At 54.2% G+C, this 19,675-nt stretch overlaps 1 protein-coding gene across 2 annotated transcripts in view; it reads left to right on the forward strand.

Moving 5' to 3' along the window:
- The first annotated feature begins 205 nt into the window (after positions 1 to 205).
- Positions 206 to 19,675, forward strand: part of ELFN1 (extracellular leucine rich repeat and fibronectin type III domain containing 1) — a 104,998-nt gene continuing 85,528 nt past the window's right edge. For both annotated transcript variants that reach the window (XM_063414542.1, XM_063414543.1), the window contains exon 1: positions 206 to 450. The gene's annotated coding sequence lies outside the window, so the exon portion shown is untranslated. The remainder of the gene's footprint in view (positions 451 to 19,675) is intronic.

Raw genomic sequence — 19,675 nt, forward strand, 5'->3', positions numbered from 1 at the left:
CGTGCCGTGCCGAGCCGGAACCGAGCCGAACCGGACCGTGCTAGGCCGTGCCGAGCCGAACCGTGCCGTGCCCCTTCGCACCCCTCCACCCGGCCCGCATCGAGCAGAACCGCGCCGTGCCCATCCCATCCCACCCGGGCTGCGTCGAGCCGAGCCGTGCCGAGCGGTGCCGGTGGAGCCCCCCGGGCCTGGCAGCGCTGCCCGGCGCCGCCTGCACGGGCAGGGCTCTCCGCCTGACGCAGTGAGGAGCTGCAGCCCTTCTCTTCTCGGAGGCCGGGCTCCAGCGCTGGGATTTGCTCGGCTCCGGCTGCGTTTCCCTGCCCGCCTCCTGCCCCCGGCCCGCCCGCTCGGAAGGGCGCGGGGAGCCGCAGCCGCGGGTGCGTCCGCCGCCCATCACCGCGCTTCGGGGCTGGGCGCGGCGCCGAGCACCGGGAGCCGCCTCCGGAGCAGGTAGGTGCGTCCGCATCCCCCGCCGCAGCCCGCCCGGGCCCCCCCCGCCGCCCCCGACCCCGAGCGGAGCCCCCCGCTCCGCTCCGCTCCGGCCCCCGCCCGGTGTCGCCCCGCCGCGGCGCCCCGCGCTGCCCGCCAGCCCCGCGCAGCCCGCGGTGGCCGTTCCGTGTCGCCAAACTTTTGGCGGCTGCAGCCCAGGCTGGGGCTCCGGCGGGAGGGGACAGCGGGGCCGGCGGCGGGGGGAGCGGGGCGCCCTCCCCTCCGCGGGCGGGGAGTCCCCAGACTCGGCCGGGGCTGCTCCCGCTGTTCTTATCGCCGGGGCGAGCGGGAGATCGGGACCGGAGCAGCTCCCCACGGCCGGGCCGGGGCCACGGAGCCCGGAACCCCTCGGGCCGCTCGGCCCGTGCTCCCTCCCCCGGCCGTGGGGGATCCCCACTTCGGGGTCCCCCTCCGCCGGCGGGGTGCGCCCGAGCCGGAGCATCCCCCGGGGGAGCCCCTGCAACTGTTGCCTGCGGGGAGCCCCGGTGCTCCGGGGAAGAGCCGGTGCCGCGGGCAGGAGCATCGCCCCGGGGGCAGGGGTCTTCCGCCCGGGTCGCCAGCGCGCCGCACGGAGCGCTCGGACAGGGGAGACCGTCGCCCTCACCCCAAATAACCCTGGAGGCTGCGAGCCTTGGGGTGGGAGCTGTGGCAGAGCCGCTCTCGGGCTCTGCTCCCCCCGCCCCCCCAATCCCTTCTGCATTCCCACGCCGGCAGTTGGGACCTGCCTCCCCCCACACGCGCTCCTTCAGCGGCTATTTCTGTCCTCGCCAAACGCGCCGCACATAGAGCTTTAATTAAAGAAAATTAGTGGAGGAGGGCGAGGGGGGTGTCCGTGCTCCGGGGAGGGGGACGGTCCCCGGGACCTCGCCGGGTGCGACTGCCGTCGGTGATGGCTCGGGGGAGGCGGGGGGCAGGTGCCCGCCTGAGAGTTTGAGCCGCTTTCGCTTGGTTGGTTGTTATTTTTTGTTGTTGGGGTTTGTTTTTGTTTTTTTTTTTAGAAAAGGGCGGCGGTGGGGGGGTGGTACGGACACACGACGAAGCGGGAACGTGTTCCTTCCCGGAGGGTGTGTTGCAGTTTTAATTATAATGACAGATGTTGCCGTAAAGTTCCGCCTCGGTTCCTGAATACAGGCAGAGCACGAAGCACCGGCAAACTCGCCCGTCGGACTGGGTTACTCGCCCGTCGGCGCAGCGGAGTTGCCAAAGAATTTTCTTGGTCGCGTTTTAAATGAGGCTCGGAGGGGTCTGGGGGTCCTCGGGGCGGTGCGTGGAACCCGGGGATGGCAGGGAGGTGGGGGCAGCCCCCGGTCAAACCAGCCCAAAGCCCCGGCAGTCCCCAGTCCTCGTCCCGCACCATGTGGAGCGTCTCCACTCGTGCCGTGCCCGGCGGGACCCGACGGGCAGCCGCGCCCGGTGCTGGGGAGATGCCGGGATCCCCTCCCCGCAGCCCTTTCCTCCTCCAGCTCTCCCTGGACAGAATCCTCCGCACCTCCGCTCATCGCTGCCTTTCCGGCTCGGGCAGCCCGGGGGCCTGCGGTGCTGCCCACGTCTGGGCTGTGATTTGCAGCCCCGGGAAAGCCCCGCGGAGGGAGGGGACGGGGGCTCTGCCATCCCCAGGCTCCCCCGGGGCAGCGCCGCCGCTCCCGCCTCCCCGGCCGGGGACTCGCCTCCTCCCGTCAGCTTCGCGCGTTCCGCCGCCGGTTCGCGCTGGATTAAATATTTAGAAGTTTGCAGCGGTGAATAAAGCGATCGTTAATAGAAATTGATGGCACCGATGCAAAGGGGGTGGCACCGGCGGCAGGAACGGCGCGGCTCAACGGGAGCGGGCGGGGCGCTCCTGGGAGGGTTTTTAAGGGGTTTCACCCCAAGTGAGGGGTTTATCGCTCCCAATACTGTGTCGGCGCCAAAGCCCGGGAGCTGCTCTTCACATTTCCGACGATGTCTTTAAAAAGCATGTTTTTTCCGCCCTGCCTGGAACGAATAACCCCTTGCATTCGCAGAGACGAGGCAATCCACTCGAATTTAGCACCTAAAATCCCCCGTCAGCACCTCCCGCCGTGCTGCCTGACACCGTGCAGGGCTCACACTCCCCCAGACCCTCCAGGTTCGCCGTGGCAGCGGGGGCAGTGGGCAGCGGGGTGCTGTCGATAGGGACCGGGAGCCCCCCAAAGTGCAGCGCTGAGCAGTGGGGGGACTCCCGTCCTGGGCAAGGCTGGAGCAGAGATGAAGTTTGCCCGATGACCTGGAGGAGCCCCCGGGGTGAGAAGGGTGGGGTGGGAAGGACACGGGACTGGTCGGGCGGCCGGTGAGCCCTGGCCCCCCGCGCCGCCCCGCTCCGAGCTTGAGTCAGCGCTTCTGCCGGCGGCGGCGATGGGGCAGCGCTCGGCGGAGCGGGATGCGGAGGCAGAGGGAGAGGGGGAGGAAAAACGAGCTGGAATAGGATGGAGGGGCGAGCAGAGAGGGAAAGAAAGGGCGAGGGTTGCCCGGCGAGTGGCCGGGGGTGCGGGCCCACCCGTGCCCTCTGCTCAGAGCCGCCGCTCGGTGGGAGCCAGCGGCCGTGGGCAGCGGCTTGGATGGGGATGGAGAAAGCAGAGCGGAAAGCCCTGCGGCCGACCCGACACCGCTGCTACGGGTGCCAGGGACGGGCTGTACCCCCAGGGCGGGTCGGTGCCGTGCCCACGCCCGCCCACGCCCCTCACCCCGCGCTGGGGGACGCTCCCCTGCCCGGCGCTGCCCACGCGTGTCCCAGCCCGGCCGCCGCTCCGGGCTGGGGCAGCGCCGCTCTGTGACAACAGAAAGTGGCTGGAAAGGGGCGAGGCGTCACACGCTCTGCCTCCGGGAGGCAGGGAAAGGCTGAGGGACCGATGGGAAGGCATGAATGAATGAATCTCCATAAAGAGCCCCAAGCAGCAGGGAGAGGGAGAGAGGAGGAGGAAGGAGAGGAGGAGGAAGAGCCGGAGCAGGGCAGGCAGCAGCAGACGTGATGCCGGCAGGTAAGGGGGTGCCGGTGCCGCACGACCCCGCGGTGCCCGGGATGGCAGGTTGAGGGGCACAGCCAAAGGGGGACAGGAGCTACCGGGACCCTGCATGGGTTTGGGGTTTGCTTTTAGGAAGCATGTTTTCCTCCTGACTCCTTGCAAAATGTGGAATCCCTAAACTTCCCAGGACTCCTTTCCTCCCCCGGTACTGCCGCCCTGAGCCCGTCGGCTTTGGAGGGTTCCGGGCTGAGCCCGGCGGCAGCTCCCGGCGGGGACCGGCCCCGGCGGCTGGACCTGCTCCGCACCGGGGCAGCCCCGAGCCGTGCCAGCCTGCCCGGGGGCCACGCCACTCGGCCGGGGGTCTAGAGTTACATCGCCAGGGGTATCCAGCTTCTGCCGCGGCCCCCTTGCTTTCAGGGCTCCCCGGTCTCCATCCCCCTTTGGCGCTCCGTCCCTGCCGTGGTTACATAAGGCAGAGGAGCCCGTAGCCAGCGCTGACGCGGGCCGGATCATCGGGATCGCACCCGGGGATGCCCAGAGCTGAGCTCAGCCTTGTCCGGCTGCTGCCCATCCTCGGTCACCCCTGCCCCGCTGCCTGCGCTGAGCCACCCGCTGCCTGTCCCTGCTTGCTGCTGGCACTGTGCGGCACAGGTGCCCCTACACACACAGACACCTGCCCTGCCCTGTCCCTGCCTCTCCCGCAGAGCTGCCCCGCACTAGCCCTGCTGGAACGCGCGTAGCCCTTGGAGCACACAGCCGCATGCACACCCCGTCCCACGGAGCAGCCCGGCTCAGCCCACGGGCCCACGCCAAGGCGGTGCACACTGGAAGTGTTTGCACACAAACACAGCGCTGCAGGCAGCACACGGGTCACGCTCTCGCACACACGTGGGCTGGTGCTGGCCAGGGGTCGGTGCTGGCCAGGGGTGGGTGCTGACCATGGGCCGGTGCTGGCCAGGGGCGGCACGGCGGTGGTGGGTGCTCTCTCTCCTCGGGCCGGACGGGGCCGGGTCCCAGCCCAGGCAGGCGCTGGGAGCTCTGCTGGGAACGCTGCAGGCCTGGCAGGGCAGCCCTGGCTGGCTGCGGTGGGCAGCTCTGCGGCTGCCCGCAGCTTCCCCCTCCCTGACCAAGGTGCTCTGAGCAGGGATCAATAATGCCTTCCTGATTGGCTTCGGTTCCCCATTCAAAGTAGTCACTGCATTAGGACTTGATTTTTCTCCCCTTTGACTCCTGGCCAGATTAGATTGTGAATTTGGCTGATTTCGAGCTGCTGGGGGAGGGAGGAATCATACAGCGAGCGAGAGAGAACTGAAATATCCTACAGGATCCCCTGGAGGGGAGAGAAATCAGGTCTAGATAAGAGCTTGTTCTCCCTGTCTGGCTAATGCTTCCCTGTCTGATGATCAGAAAACACAAGATCTAACCTCTCTCCAGGACGCTTGACTGTGAAAGGTCAGGCTTTTGGCTTGCTCTAGGTGCAGGGTTTGTTACTGTCAGCTGTGGATTATGTATTCCGGTTCCGTATGCTAAACACAGGAGTGCTCGATGCATGCAAACAGCAGGACGCGGTCAGTGCTTCCGAGGCTGAGCTCTGGATGTAACTCTGAGGTTGGAGGAACTGTGATGGGGACAGGACACGAGGTCCATGCCCTGGAGACCCCAGAGCTGTCCCATCTGTTTGTCAAGTCTCAGCCTCATCCTTGGGCAGTTTTTTCCAATACTTATTTCTCCACGGATGTGCTGGGGGTAAGTGAGTGGGTCATGTCAGTGAAGCCTTGTGTTCCAGAGGGACACAGAAAGCAGCACCAGGAGCATCCCAGCCATGCTGGTCGGGGTGCTCTTCCCTGCTGGCTGCTCCAGGGCCAAGATTTCATGCTGAGAAAAGCCCAAGCAGCACAGCATCGCCTGCAGCATCCTAGCTGCCAGCACTTGCTGTGAATTGGTGTTAGCTCCAGGTGAAGCAAAAGCCTGGGCTTATGTGGTTTTTCAGCAAAGGGCACTGGGAAGTCTAGTGGAGCAGAGGGACTTGTGAAGGAGCTGCTGCAGGGCACTGAGGAGCCTGAGGAGGAGAGGATGTGGGGCTAGGGCTTGCTGCAGGTAAGCTGTGCTGTTCTGGGCAGTGGGGAGGCAGCTGTGGAGTCAGCAGCAAGGCTGTGAGGTGCAGGGCTGAGGAGATGGGAAGCTGCTGTGGAGGCTGTAAAAGGGGTTTGAGCAAGGAGCTCAGCCTGGAGCAGTGTCTGGCATGATTTCGTGCAGCTGTTGGATTTTCTTGGTGTTGCAAACCGCGGGCTTGGGGAGGGTTGGAATGAGCTCAGTGTCAGGACAGCACTGGGGTGATGGAGTATCTGGGTGTGGGGAGATGCAGATCTGATGGCCAGCAGTAAACTGGGCCCAGAGGAGAGGTGTGAAGCTCGATGGGACAGCTATGGAGTTATACACTGCCCAAACTGAGGGTGAGGAGGGAGGCAGAGCTGTGAAAGCGGTAGATCTGTGAGCACCTTGAGGTGAAGGGACTGGAGACCCTGAGCCTTGGTCCCATGTCTGCTAAACCCCCAGCACAGCAGTCCCAGGGGCTCAGTGGAGAAAAAGAGGACTAAGGGCATGAAATGATTCATGTGATGTTATTTGGCTGCTGGAGTGGGGTGCGCATGTACCCAGCACAAGGGTTATCTCAGTCCCTGAGACATCCCTGTAATAGGAGAAAATAATAACAAATCTCAAAGAAAGGAGTTGTGAGAGTTAGCTCCAGGTGAGGGGGACCTAGAGCCTCCCTGCACCATGGGGAGCTGGGGCAGGAGGGTCTGGGGGAGGTGGCACTGAGGGTGCAGGGGGTTTATGAGCCTGGGTAAGGGAGCTGGGGGGCATAGCAGGAAGCTGGGGAGGTGGAGATGGGAGTTGATGTGGTTACTGCAGCACTGTGAGAAAGCTGCATGTTAAAAAACACCTCAACAAACAAACCCAAAGCACCTATCAGTCAGGGCAGGCTCAAATCTGTTGTTTGGGCTTGGCCTCTGCACTACCAGGTCTGGTCCTCCGTACAATGTGAGGTCCAAGGTGCAGTTAAAGATGGCCCAGGGGCTGTAGAAGCCCTGCTCATGAGGAAAGCCCTCTGCTAAATGGGAGTGTGAGCAGCTCCCTCAGGGAGCAGAGCATCCCACATCCGTGCCCTGAGAGCTCGTTGTCCTCTCTGGGGACTGAAGAGGGAGAGGTGGGGTCCCAGAGCTCTGTCCTGCTGAGTGGGGTCCTGCCCTGCTTGGGGACCCAACCATCAGGGATTTGTTCTAACTCACACATTGTATGTGTTCAGGGCTCTCAGAAAAGCCAAATCACCACAGCTCTGCTGGCTTCCCCTACCCCTCTCTCCTTTGTGCTTAGAGGGAATCAGTGGGAAAATCTCCAAGATCTAAGGTTTTTTTCTTTCCTATTCCAGCATTTCTTTATGAGCTGGACAAGGGCAATCTCTGAAGCTCACTCGTATTTTTAAATGTGCAGGAATAAGTGTATGGAAATATATGTGTTCTACTGTATCAGCTGCTATCAGCTTTTAACTTTATTACAGTAAGTGCAGAGTTTTCATGGGCCAAACTCATTCATTGGATTTAATGGAGTTAAACTGCAGGCAGATTTGGCTACTTGTTTGTGTATATCTTTATAAAATGGACAGGCAGAGATCATAAAATTTTATGCTCTCTATGGCATCTTTTAGGGAAAAGTCTTCCAATATGTTTTATAAACAGCATGCATATTTTGCTACAGTGTATGTTCATACCTAACACAAGGCACTTTAGTGCTGCTTCTTTTTTCCCCTCTCCCAGAGCTAGATGTATGTATATGAACTTGGATTTACCTGCATTTTTTACTTGTGCTGCTTTCTTTAAAAGTGTCTTTAGCAGTTTTAAACAATTTAACTAGATTTCTTTCTTTCTTTTTGGTGCATTTGTATCTCTTCCTAGAAATGGTAGTAAGAGCCCTAACCCTTGCTGTGAAGGGCTCAAAATGAGGGAAGAATAATGTTTGTAAAGCCTCTTGCTAAATACCCAAAGCACTCCTCAACCATCCCAGTGCAAATGCACGATCTCAGGACCTTTCACAGGTACAAACATCTGCTGTGATACCTTTGAGGGGCTGACTTTCTCCCCCCCTTTTTCCTGAGATACTGTTTTCTTCTATTTTCACAATGTGATGAAATCAGTTTCTTGACCTATTCTGGGCTGGGTTTAGATCCTGTTTGTGCAGGGCCTTTCCCACTGTAACATGGAGCAAACTGACACTTGAAGCTGTAGAAAAAAAGTATTTCTAGGAGATGGATTTATTTTCTAATGAGGTATTTGATGTTTTTCCAGGTTTTAAACAAATTAGACCCAGATCTGTGGCTGCAGGGCATTGGGAGGAGAAGTGGTAGATGAGCTGAGCTAATTAATTACACTTACTTATGACTTATCAAATGGTCATCACCACCCCATATGGAGCACTTGAGTATGTGGAATTGAGGGGAGAGGATATTGATATGTGGGATAAATGTAAAGCAATGGTCAATGTTAAGGACGTAAATAAATCCGGAGGTTCTGGTGACATTAAAATAAATTGTGGGTCGTGAGGTATGACAGAGACTTGATGTCAAAGTCTGCAATGTATTTGTATTCCCACTCAGGATTTGCTGAGGTTTCTAAATAATGCATTAATTCAATTACACATTCTTAATTAGTGTTTTCTCAAATTGGAGCAACATCATTAATTTACTGCGTCATATTTTTGTTTTGCTGGTGTGGTGAGTTTCATTTTTGACTCTTTCCCCTCTCTGCTTTGTGAGACTCGTAACACTCAGCTGTGATGCTCATGCCACAAGCTGCAGCCTCTTTGAGAATACCAGTTTCCTGTATTATGGGTTTTTTTTTAATATTTTTTTTTTACGTTGACAGGCTGCACAGCACTGACCTGACCCCGTAATAGGAGGAAGAGGGAGAAAAAGAGCCCAGATCTGAAGCAGCTCCTTTTGAATGCTGAGCAGCATCTGTTCTCCGTAGAGCAGGGCGATCTGCAGCATGCTGGGGCAGGATTAGGCCCTTTGGCTCCCTCAGATGGGGTTATTTGATTTTTTTTCCTCTCTGGAAACTCATGGTACTTGCAGGGATGGGTGCTCCCTGTCCCTCTGGGGCGAGTGCGACACACGGGGCTGCTCCTCCCGGCACCTGGCGCTGCGCAGGGGTGGGGAGGCACAGGGAGCTGTGTGTCACCCCTTGGGGCTTGTCTGCAGGCTTCTGCACGAGAAAGGCTGAGGGACAGAACCTCTGCTCCTGTGCCCTTCACTGCTCTGTCTGCAGGGATGATGTGCTCCCGAGAGCTGCTCGCGGGCATTTGTTCTTTGGCAGCTCCTGGAAAGCAGAGCTGGGTCAGTGGCACACGTGCAGGGTGGCTGCTGGTGCCAGGGCTCTGGTCCTCACCACAAGCCAGGCTTGGGGTTAGCACTTGCTTGAAACAAACGTATTACCTGGTTTATTCAAGTTACAGGATGGTAGCTGATCAGGGAGACCAACGCCAGCCAAGACTGCTCCCTCCCAGCGACGCCTTCCGGACCGACACTTGTCCCAACTTTGCAGAGAGCGGTTTGGGCTTTTCTACCCCCCGCCCCATTTCTTCCTTTGAATTTTTGTTCCTGGCTTTGCTTCTCTTCCCCACCCTCTGCCCACGCTGTGCTGTGGCTCGGAGGCGAGCGGTGCAGCCTCCAAAGCCCCATTCATCACCGCCTGCTCGCCAGGCACCGGCAGCGCCGCTCCATTGATTGACTGCGGCACGGAGTGAATTTAAAATCATTACGCTCCCGAGACAGCTTTTAAATATGAGGAAAATCAAGGCTGTTAAGAAGCCTTGTGGAAAGGGTGTGGAATTCCAGCCAGGGAATTCCATGTGGCACCGGGTGCTCTTTGGATCCAGAGGAGACTCCGCTGCTCTGGACCTCACGGGCATCCCTGTGTGAGCCTGGACCACTCCGTGCTGGTGTGATGAGAGTGGGCAGGCAGCTGTTGGTGGAGAATTAAGTAGAAATATTTCACTGTAGAAAACACTATTGTGTAAAGCCATCCATCTGCTGCCTGTCTAATGCTTTGCATGAATTAATGAGCTGATTGATTAGGAGAACCTTGCAGCAGCCGGGTGAGGGAAATGATTCTTGTCCTCATGTTACAGGTGGGGGGAACTCAGAGGAGCACAGGTTAAGATTAAGGTTTCCAGGTTGGGTTGGGTTGAGACATTTGTCTGTCTTGTTTTACTGACTGATCAGTCTGATATTTTGGAAGTGTTTTGCCTTCGAGAGCAGTTGTGAGAGCTTGCTGTGGCTGCGACTCAGCCCCGGAGGGTCTCTCTCAGGATCAGATCTTCCAGCGTGTTTGTGGCAAAACAGCAAAGTGCTGCAGCTCTTGGCTGTGGTGTTTGCATCCAACAGTCTCTTTTCTTTCTACTGAGAAAGACAAACTCTGACCATTTCTTACAATGCTGGCTGTTTAACACACCTTCCTCTCGCTCCACAGCCTTTACCAGTCTGGGCTTTCTGTAAGCATCCCCCAGTTCCTCACAGTATCTCTCCTGGCCACCTGCAGCTGGCAGAGGCAGGTTACTGATGGCTGATGCATGGAGCATCCCTCTCCTCCACGCTACGATGAGTGCAGCTTTTCAGGAATGGTGCATTGAGCAAATGTCACTCCACAGCCCCAAAAATCTATCAAAGGAAATGACAGTGGCTGGAAGCATTAATCATCCCGTATCATCAAAATGAAGTTGTTGCAATGGAGTATTGTCAAAGGATAAATGTCTTAACTTCAGCTCGGTGCTGGTTCCTGTAATGCTGGTGGTTCACCTGTGTGGCTCAGGGGCTCATCCTGTGACATTATTAATTAACCCTTTCCTCTCCAGGCTAAACAGTTGGTCAATCTGGTTACCAGGAGAGAGCCTGGGACACGTGAGAAGTTGAAGTAGTTTTCTTTTCAGCATTGTGCTGGAAAATTTGTGCCTGGCTTGGAGTAAAAGCAGGGCTGTGTGGAGCAGCACTTCCTACTCACCCTTCTGAGCTCTCACTGCCCACCCCCCCCCCCAAAAAAAATAAAAGAGGTAGATTTGTTAAAGCAAAAGAGGCAATGATTAGAAAAATATATGGAACATCTGATTTGCAGTGTAAAAACACCTCTTTCTGCTTTACCCCTGCCAAAGGATGGGGCTGGAAAACAAACCCTGTAAGCCTCGTGGTGGTCTGCACCTGCTCAGGGTGAAGCAGGGACAGAGGCTGATGTGGGCACACACATCAGGGGGTGACAGACACGGCACCCATGGGAACCGGCGGGGTGAGGGATGGGGCTGCTGGTGATTGACCCCCGGGGCTGGGGGAGGCACTGCAGCAATGGCACTTCCACTCTCCTGGGGAAGGTGGTGCTCAACAATGAATTGCGCAGTCTGGTGTAAAGCCCAAGGAGGATGGAGAGCTGCTGGAAATCTCTTTGTGTTTAAAATCAGGGCGTTCAGGCCAGTCTCTTGTGTTTCCTGGCACCACCTCGCTGAGCCCCTGTGGTGTTGCTCACCTGTCCTGGCTCCTTTTTCTCATTGTCCTCGGAAATGCTGAAGCCTGGCCTCAGGAATAATGCAACTGCTTCTGGAGAGCATCTACCCCAGAGGAGTAAGGGAAAAAGTTCAATAAATCAACACGTTTCGCTGTCCCATTTCACAAAGGAGCAGAAATGGGGCTGTGGAGTTTGTGTAACTGCTTCATGTATAAAGGAAAAAGGGGAAATAAATCTGTGGAATGAGGTTCTTAAAGCTTCACTAGAAAATATAGTCATTTAGGTTGGAAAATATCCTAAAAGAAAAAATCCAGCCATAATGTTTACAAGCAAAGTGAATATCATGACTCCATCCAAGTTCAGAGAAGTTTGTCTCGTTGTTTACTGTGTGGGTCATTTGTTAATCTTGAGCTTCACCAATGGGCTTGATGATCTTGGAGATATTTTCCAATATAAATGATTCTATGATTCTCCAGCAATTTTGCAGAAAAGTCCTCTTCTATATTAAATTCCCTCCCAGCTGTGAACAAGCTTTTACGTTCTCTAATACCATATTGGTTTTAAGAAAAAGCCCCAAACTTTCTGCATGGCTTTTCCCCCTCTCTGTCAATAAAGAATGGATGATTCATGTGATGATTTTATTTTGTCCATTCCAATCCCACTCTTAACAAAACACCCATAAAACAGCATCAACTTGTATAGCCCTTAGGACAGCACACTCTCTTCTGCACTGGAACTCTTATTTGTGGGGGCAAACAGAATAACACACTTCATTTTAATGAGGCTGGCTTGGGAATTAAGTGTGTGTCACGTATTGATTTTGCTTTTTCTCCCTATTTATTTTGAAAAGCTGTTGTCTTTATTTTCAGCAGGTGAAATCTGAAGTGTTGTTGCAAATGCTGGCTCATTTCTGTGGTATAGATTGCAAGCAGCTCCTCGGAGCCAGGGCTTGTGGGGTCTGTGGAGGGGCTGAGTTACAGGTAACCTGTCCTGCACACAGCATGTGAAGAGCCAGGTGTGGGGACCAGATGGAAAATAACCTCCTGAGCTGGTCAGGTTTTCTTTGAACATCTGAGAGCCCCTTATCTGCCATCAGAATGAGATCCAGAGAGCTGGCAGTTGCATTCAGGGGGTAAACCTGGAACTGAAGTGACACACCCAGGGTTATCTGGGGTGGCAGTACCAGAGCCTTGCTGGGACCAGGTCCTTCAACACCTGCTTCTGCACCACCCACAAGACTTCCTTGCTTTCTTTGTCCTTACTTTTGCAGTGCAAGGAAATTTTTGTTTAATTTTAAACGTTCTCCTGAATCTTGGTGACGGCAGATTGACGTAAGCGTGTGCTGGATCAGGGCCTGTTCTCTTATGCATATGGATGTGGACACAGCTGTAAAGCATTCTCCATCTCGAGGCTTCTGCAGGGAAGGGAGAGATCTTCCCTCCCTGCCCATGGGTGTGGCCCCTCTCCCCTTGCAGGCAGCAGGGCTGGCTGCCCTGGCCTCCAGCCTGAGGATATGGGGGTGAATTTGGGTAGAATCGCTGGTTGCTTGGCTCAGCCATTGTCCATCAGGATTCCTGGTGAAGCCTGTGTGTGTGTGTGCAGCCTCCTGGGACACTTGGGAGCTGGGCACGACAGTGGGGTAAACTGTGTTGTGGTTACATCTTCCTTGGACCACACAAGCTGGGAAGTTCCTTCAAGCCTGATGCTCCTGAAGGTTTTGGGTGGCGTGTCAGCACATCAGCAGCAGCATTGCATGTTGGCCATGTCTTGTCTGCCAGCTTGCCCAGGATTTTGCTTTTGCTGGTGTCACCTTTGGCTGCCTCGGGGTGGGAGCAGCAGCTCCTGCAGAGGGTAGCACAGACAGGCTGGGTCAGATGGCAAGGCAGGCTGTGTTCATCCCAGCTGCTCAAACACAGGCTGCAAAGCCCAGGCTCTGCATCTCTTCCTGTGTGACATCCCCTCAGTCACGCCAGGGCCCATGTGCTTGCTCAAGAGAGCACAAGCTGCTTCCTCATCCCTCTGCAATATCTGCAACAGCCAAGGGGTCTCCGTCCATTTACCAGCGTGGATTGTGCCCATGAAGCTCCTGAATCTGCCTGGTGAAACTGCAGGGGGAATATTAGAAGCAAAAAAAAGATGGTGGAGAGAGCAACTCAGCCCAAGTCTGTTTATGATGATTCCATCTTATTTAAAAAGGATAACAAAATATAAACCATTTAAATATTTCATCTGCAGAAGAGCCCTGAATGAGTTTGTACTGCATGTGTGATGAATGAGTGAGGATGGCAGCAGGAGCACCAGCCCTGCTCAGGCCCATGTGCTTGTGGGGGAAGTGGTTGTGTTGGTTAAAGTGTTTTATTTAAAAAGGGAAATCGTATTTTATTCTTTTGTTGGTGAAAGTTACTGCTGTCTTAACAGGTTGGGTCTGAAGACAAGGGCCTTATCCTGCTCCTTGGTGCCTTCTGCCTGCTGGGTGCCTGGTGACTCTGGAGGATGCTCAAAATAGCCCCAAATCAGAGCTGTGCCTGCCCAACCTTGTGGAGAGTCACGAGGTCACTGGTGTAACTGGGAGGAGAATTTGTCCTTCTAGCTTTAAAAATAGCTGTATTTTCTTTAATGGCATTTTCCTTGGGGCAGCCAGGAGCTTGCAGGAGTGCACAGCCCAGCTGAGGTGCTGCTGAGCAGGAAGGGGTGCCAGGATGCCCCAGTTAATCCCATTTCTAAACCACATTTTTCTCTAAAAATGAACCAAACCAAGCTAGATTCTTCTTCCTTTCAAAATTTTTAATTTGACTGGCTTCCTAGAGCCACATTGATGATGTTTCCTCTGTGGAAAATGCTCTCTGGTATAACTAAATAGGATTCTGTAATCTCCAGCAGCTGAAGTGTTTAGTTAGGGTCTAAAGGTGGGGGTTTTTATCCCAACTCTGTCTGTCCTGACCAGAGTGTGGGGTTTGTGGTGATGAGCGATTTGGGGCTTATCTCTGGGAGGTGCTGTGAATGCCAGACCCATGCTTACACAGGGAGAGAAATGCATGAATTTTTCCACATCAGTAGGAGCTGGAGATTTTGCTAAAGGTGTCTCCAGCTGCAAGCAGCGAGATACGGTTCTGCTGGAGAGCTCTGAAGAGGCAGAACTGAGTAGAAAATTTAAATGTGGATTTAATGCCTCAGAAAGCCATCTGTGAGGGAAGGTGCAGGGGCTCTTGGCCATGCAACAGGTCGCTCGGGCTGGCTGATTTGAGGCTGCTGAAGCACAGGCTTGGTGTTTAATCTGACGTGGGAGATGTTCATTAGGGAGCCCTGGGCTGTGGCACAGCCAGTGATGTCCCTGCGAGTGCTCTCCAGGCACTGCGTGCACAGGGTCCGGCTGGATCAGCTGCTTGTGTCCCCATTTTTAGATGGAAAAGCTGCACTGAAGGTTGTCAGGGCCTGGGATGCAGGTGGACAGACTGACCACAGACAGGGCAGGGTGGCTGGGATGCAGTTGCCTTCCAAATTCCAGCCTCTGCCTGTGCACGCTGAAGGAAAAGCAGTAAGTAAAATCTGTTTGTTGCCCTGTTAGCTGGTGAGGCATTGGCTGGACCTCTTAGGTGATACCACATAGCACTTTTGCAGTTACAGGGTGACTTGTTTAAACCCCAGCTCTGTGTGGACACGGGGCTGGGAGCTGCACTCCTCCTGCTGCTCACTCCTTTTTGGCACAGAGGCTGTGCTGGGCATTCTGGTGCTGAGGGCAGGTCCGTGCCTTGGAGAGCTGTGCAGAGCAAACCCACAGTCTGGGAGGGAGGGAGGGAGCATCACCTCTGCCCTGCTCAGTCCCTCAGGACTGAGAACCCTCTGTGCTCACCCCACCACAGCAGTGGTCGTGGTCAGACATCTGCTGTGCCCCTCGGTGCAGCAGTGCCCCGTTTGTGGGTCCCTGCAGCCCCCCTTGCTGCCCCCCAGCCTTGCTGCTGCTGATGCTCCCCTGGGCATCTCATGGGCCTTGCCCCTGGTCGTGCCCCCTCCTCACACCCCACCCTGGGGTTTGGTTGCCCAGCACGTAGCTGATGTCAATTTGTAAAACAATACTTCAGCATTACCCAGTGAAAACACAGCCGGCATTGTACAGCTGGGAGCAACATTGATTGAAGTGATATTTAATCCAAGGAAAATACATGATACATAGGCTAGGATTCCTCGTTTATCCATCATATAATGCAGTTCATGGGGATTAAATATCCCTCCTGTAAAGTTGGTTGAGTCGGTGTTGTTATTTGTTTTGCAAATGATCCTGACAGTGATGCTGAGAGCTATTGATTACCAATGGTTCCTTAAAAATTACTATTATACTGCAAATTACAAACCTTGGGGGTATCCAGTTATATGATAATGGAAAGGCATTGGTGTGTAATGACACATGCATCATAACAAATTTGCTCTGGCTACATAATGGAGATTGAAAGGGACATGATTTATGACCAACAGGATTAGCTGCCTGCCATGATACAGCTAGGGTAACATGACAACTGTCTAGTTGTTCATTGTGGCAAGAAGTTCTGATGATTAGAACAATTTAGAAATAAATGAAAGAGGGGAAAAAGCACAAAATCTCCTCTACCTTTTCATGTAAAACACGTAAACCACTCTTCTAATTAATAAATAGCAAAAATCTCTCCACTGCTCTCCCAGGAGCACCCACAAAGCAGTGCCCAGGTGCAAACCAGGGCTGCCAGTCCTAGTGGAACTCCTGGGTTTGCCTGGAAAGCCTTCAGAGCTCCTGGCCGTGGCTGTGATGGAAGTGCAAACAAGAGCCCTGAATCTGCTGGGAATTTCAATGCATGTGTGCCCTTGAAGCCAGTGGAGGACACTCGTGTTGAGTTGTGTGCTCTCGTTCCTGATGATGAATGCCTGATAACACAACTGCTTGTCTTCCAGGCTCTCCTGGTGTTTCCCAGCTCCGTAGCTGAGGACTGAATACTTGATGTGTTTGAGTGGAGCCTGAGGGCTGCTTCAGCCTGTGGTGGCTTTTAGCAGTGTCACAGGAGCCTTGCCTGCTTTGAGGGCAGAGCTGGGTGCTGTGACCTTGCCCTGCCATCCTGGGGTGGCACAGAGGGCTGGTAGGAGGATTTTGCATTCAGGAATGTGTGTGGTGTGGAGGTTAACCCGTGTGGCCATCCTGTGCTCTGGGCATGCTGCAAATACCAAATGCCAGCAGTGCAAACAAACCTTTTCCTCATCACCCAGCTGATCCACAGTGGAGCTTACAGACATCAGTGCCTGGCTCTGTGTTTCTGTGTTAACATGCTCAGCTGGGCATGGTGAAATGCACGTCCAGGAGCCAGTGCCAGCAGAAACACGTGTAAAACAAAAGGGAGGGGAAAACAGTTTCCCTTCTTCACCAGCACCTTCTCAGTATCTTTTGTCCTGGAGCTGTGTATTGCATGAGAGTCATCGGGCTGCCAGTGTGGAGAAACACCAAATACCCATGGGCAGGAGTCCTCCTCCACAGACTCTGATTTGCCTTTGTCCTGTGCTCGTTTACTCTGTGGTGCTGCAATGGCAGGGACACTTGCCCAGTGATTTCTTTAAAGAATTTTAGCACTTGATAGCATGGCACTTCAGGTGGGAGAGGAAAGAGGTGTGTTCTTGTTTGGGTATTGTTCTGTACGACATCTGAAGATCTGGCTCCAGCCTCTCATGAATCCCACTAGCTCACTTGGAAATGGGATGATGAAGTTTCAAATAATAAATGGTAATGTGGAGCTCACACGCTCTAGTGATTGGTGGGAGGTGAGTGCATCCCTGAGCACGAGCAGCACCGTGCTGTTACCCACCTTATCCAGAGGAATTATTCCCTCTGCCTGAAGTGTAAGCAGTGCCCTGGGATGAGGCTGCCAGGCTTCCTCCCAGAGAGTGAGGAGAAGCAAGGGCTCCTTGAGACTTGCACCATAGAAGAAATTTGTGATATAAAAATCAGTGCAGAGTAAAATTCTCCTCCTTGTGGAAGTGACTTGCAGTAAAGCATTTATTGTGCTGTTTTCTCAGCCCAAATCCTCTGCAGGTCCCCATGTGCTGTGCCCTGTCTCGTGGCCTGCTCCTGTGTGTGCTGTGCTTCAGGGCTAATCAACATGTACGGAGATGCTGTTTGTTATCAGGGAAGGGTATGTGCAGAGGGGGCTTTGTTTTTCCAATAAAAATGAAATCCCAGCGTTTTGTCAGTACTTCATATATGAGAGTTTCTGCTTGTGGAGGCAGAGAGCTTTCCAGAGGAGCTGCACTTTCAAGATTGTGGAGGAGGGTGAACCAGGAGGGGAGGTCACAAGGTGGGGCTCAGAAATGCTGGCACAAGGGACCTCTGGCACTCTGCAGCTCAGTTTCTTTTTTGAAGCAGGACTTTTGCCAGTGGTGACTCAGGTTGGTGTTGACTTTGTCTAGACAAGCCTTAGAACTCCTGCCAGGGTGGGTGTAGGTGGTGGCTGCTCAGGTTTCTGCCTTCTGGGGGAGCAGAGGTGTTTGGGGGTACAGGTCATGGGTTTCATCCTGTGACTGTGCAGACCCAGTGGAACATCCTTTGGCACTTCAGAAAGACAGGGGAGGACCTGAGCTGGAGGAGTGGAGGAAAAGGCTGGGTTTGGCTGTTTGTTCATCTTCTTTATCACTCCCTGCTGAAGCTGGGCCAGAGTACAGAACTGGACAGGAGATGCCCTCACCCAGAGCATGCCTGACCTCTGCAGAGATGTGCACAGACATGAATGTGCTTGGGAATGGTGTTTTTCCCACCATTACCTTTGTAGATGACCTGACCTGATGTCTCTGATCCAGGCCCTCCCAGGTGAGAGAGTTCTCTCTGACTATGCAAACACTTCACAGTGTCTCAGGGGAGGCTGGAGTGGGAGGAAGTGAGCCCTTGTTCCTCTCAGCTGCTCTGGGCTGGGTGGACCTAAAAGTAGCAGGTATGAAAGCAAATGTCATTACCTTAATGCTTTGTGTCACAGCTGGAGAGGGACATTGTCACATGTATGGATTCTGGGAGGGCTTTTGATCCAGCATTGTATCGTTTTATGAAAAAAATCAGTGTAAAATGGTCGTGGTTGGAGCTGTGTCCTTCAGCCCAGTCACTGGCTGCACAGGTCAGTGTGCACAGCAGCAAAGCAATGCCTAATTCAGGAGGGACCTCTGAGTGGCACAGGGGACAGAGGGGGCACACTGTGTGAATTGAGTTGGTTGTGTGAAGGTGGGGAGTCCCCCTGTCCCCAGAGCAGGCTGGGCACAACCTGCTGTCCTTAGGCCAGCATCACTGGGGTTGTGTCGTGTGAGACACACATTGGGGCAGGATTTGCTCTTCCTTGGAAGAGTTTATCCTGAAAATGTGGGTATACAAGCATTTCCAGGGTACCCCAGCCTGGACCATTGCCTGTCCTTGTGTGTGTGTCAAGCAGCCCCTTCCTGCTCTGATGGCACCTCCCTTGCTGGGACAGAGTGGGGCCCTCAGGGATGATGTGGCCATGGTTTAGAGAAGTTTGTAAGGGATTTGATCACAGCTTAGGAAAACTTCCCACCTCTTCTGTGTGCTAGTAATGAAAGTCCAAGTGCTACACAACTGCAGAGATCCTGACATTGGAGCAGCCAGCATGCACCGTTTCTCTGCAAAAAAGGATCCATCCAAATGGTTCCTTTATGTCATGCTCTAATTTCGCTGCTGTTGGTTTATTTTTGTTTTTGGCTTCTTTTATTCACGGTATTCTTAAAACTTCCCTTTCAGGGCTTAACAGCTTAACCATTTCAAAATCATGCCAAGCGGAAATGTAGCATACGATTTTCTCACTAAACATTGTGCTGATCGCTCAAATGTATTCTGGATTTGTGGAAAAGCTGCAAAAAACTGGGATGAAAGAGAGTGAGAATTAGCACTCAAATGAAGAGCCAGGTCTTTGCATGATTGGGAAAGGTCTGTGGAAGCAAACAGAGTGCTCCTTGTCACCTTCTTGCTCTGCAGCATCCCACACTGGCGTGGCTCACAGCAGGATTGGTGGGCAGGCACGTGGTGGAGCACAGGTCTCAGTCCTGATTCTGCTGCAGTCTTTAAACATGGGCCTTAGTCCTGGTTGTTGGTCCCTGATATCTGAATTGTGCCCCAGGATCTGCTACCGGATTCCTCTCTGGGTTTCAGCAGCTCCTTCAGTCTCTTGGGCCTCCCTCTCTTCTTCACAGGAAAGGGATTATAGTGCCAAAAATAGCCTATTTTCCTAGGTGGGCCTCTTTGTGACTCTCTTCTGTGAAATACGTCTTTCTCCCTGTTCCTCCAAGTGAAATACAAAGGAGATGTGATTCACCACCAGTGCTGATGTGCCAAGGCAGCAGGGAAGCTTCTGGTGTGCAGAGGATGCTTTGTACCTGCACATGTGCCCTTCTGACACACAGATTCCTTGCTGGGGCTGGTGGCTTCCTGCTCTGCTTGTCCTACTGAGCAGCTGGAGGATTCAGGGCAGAAATGGCCCAGCTCCTGCTGCTGATGGAGCACCTCTGATGGGAGCAAATGCCACTTTTGGGAGGTGGGGTGGGTGTTATGTGATCATAAGGACAGTCTTGCCCCATGAGAACTGATTTGGGGTGGGTCTGTTGTGACTTTTGTTTGGCTCTTGCTCCTGCAAGGAGCTGCATATTCCCAAGGAGGAGGAG

This window comes from Prinia subflava, chromosome 17 (genome assembly GCF_021018805.1).
Source record: "Prinia subflava isolate CZ2003 ecotype Zambia chromosome 17, Cam_Psub_1.2, whole genome shotgun sequence".
NCBI lineage: Eukaryota > Metazoa > Chordata > Aves > Passeriformes > Cisticolidae > Prinia > Prinia subflava.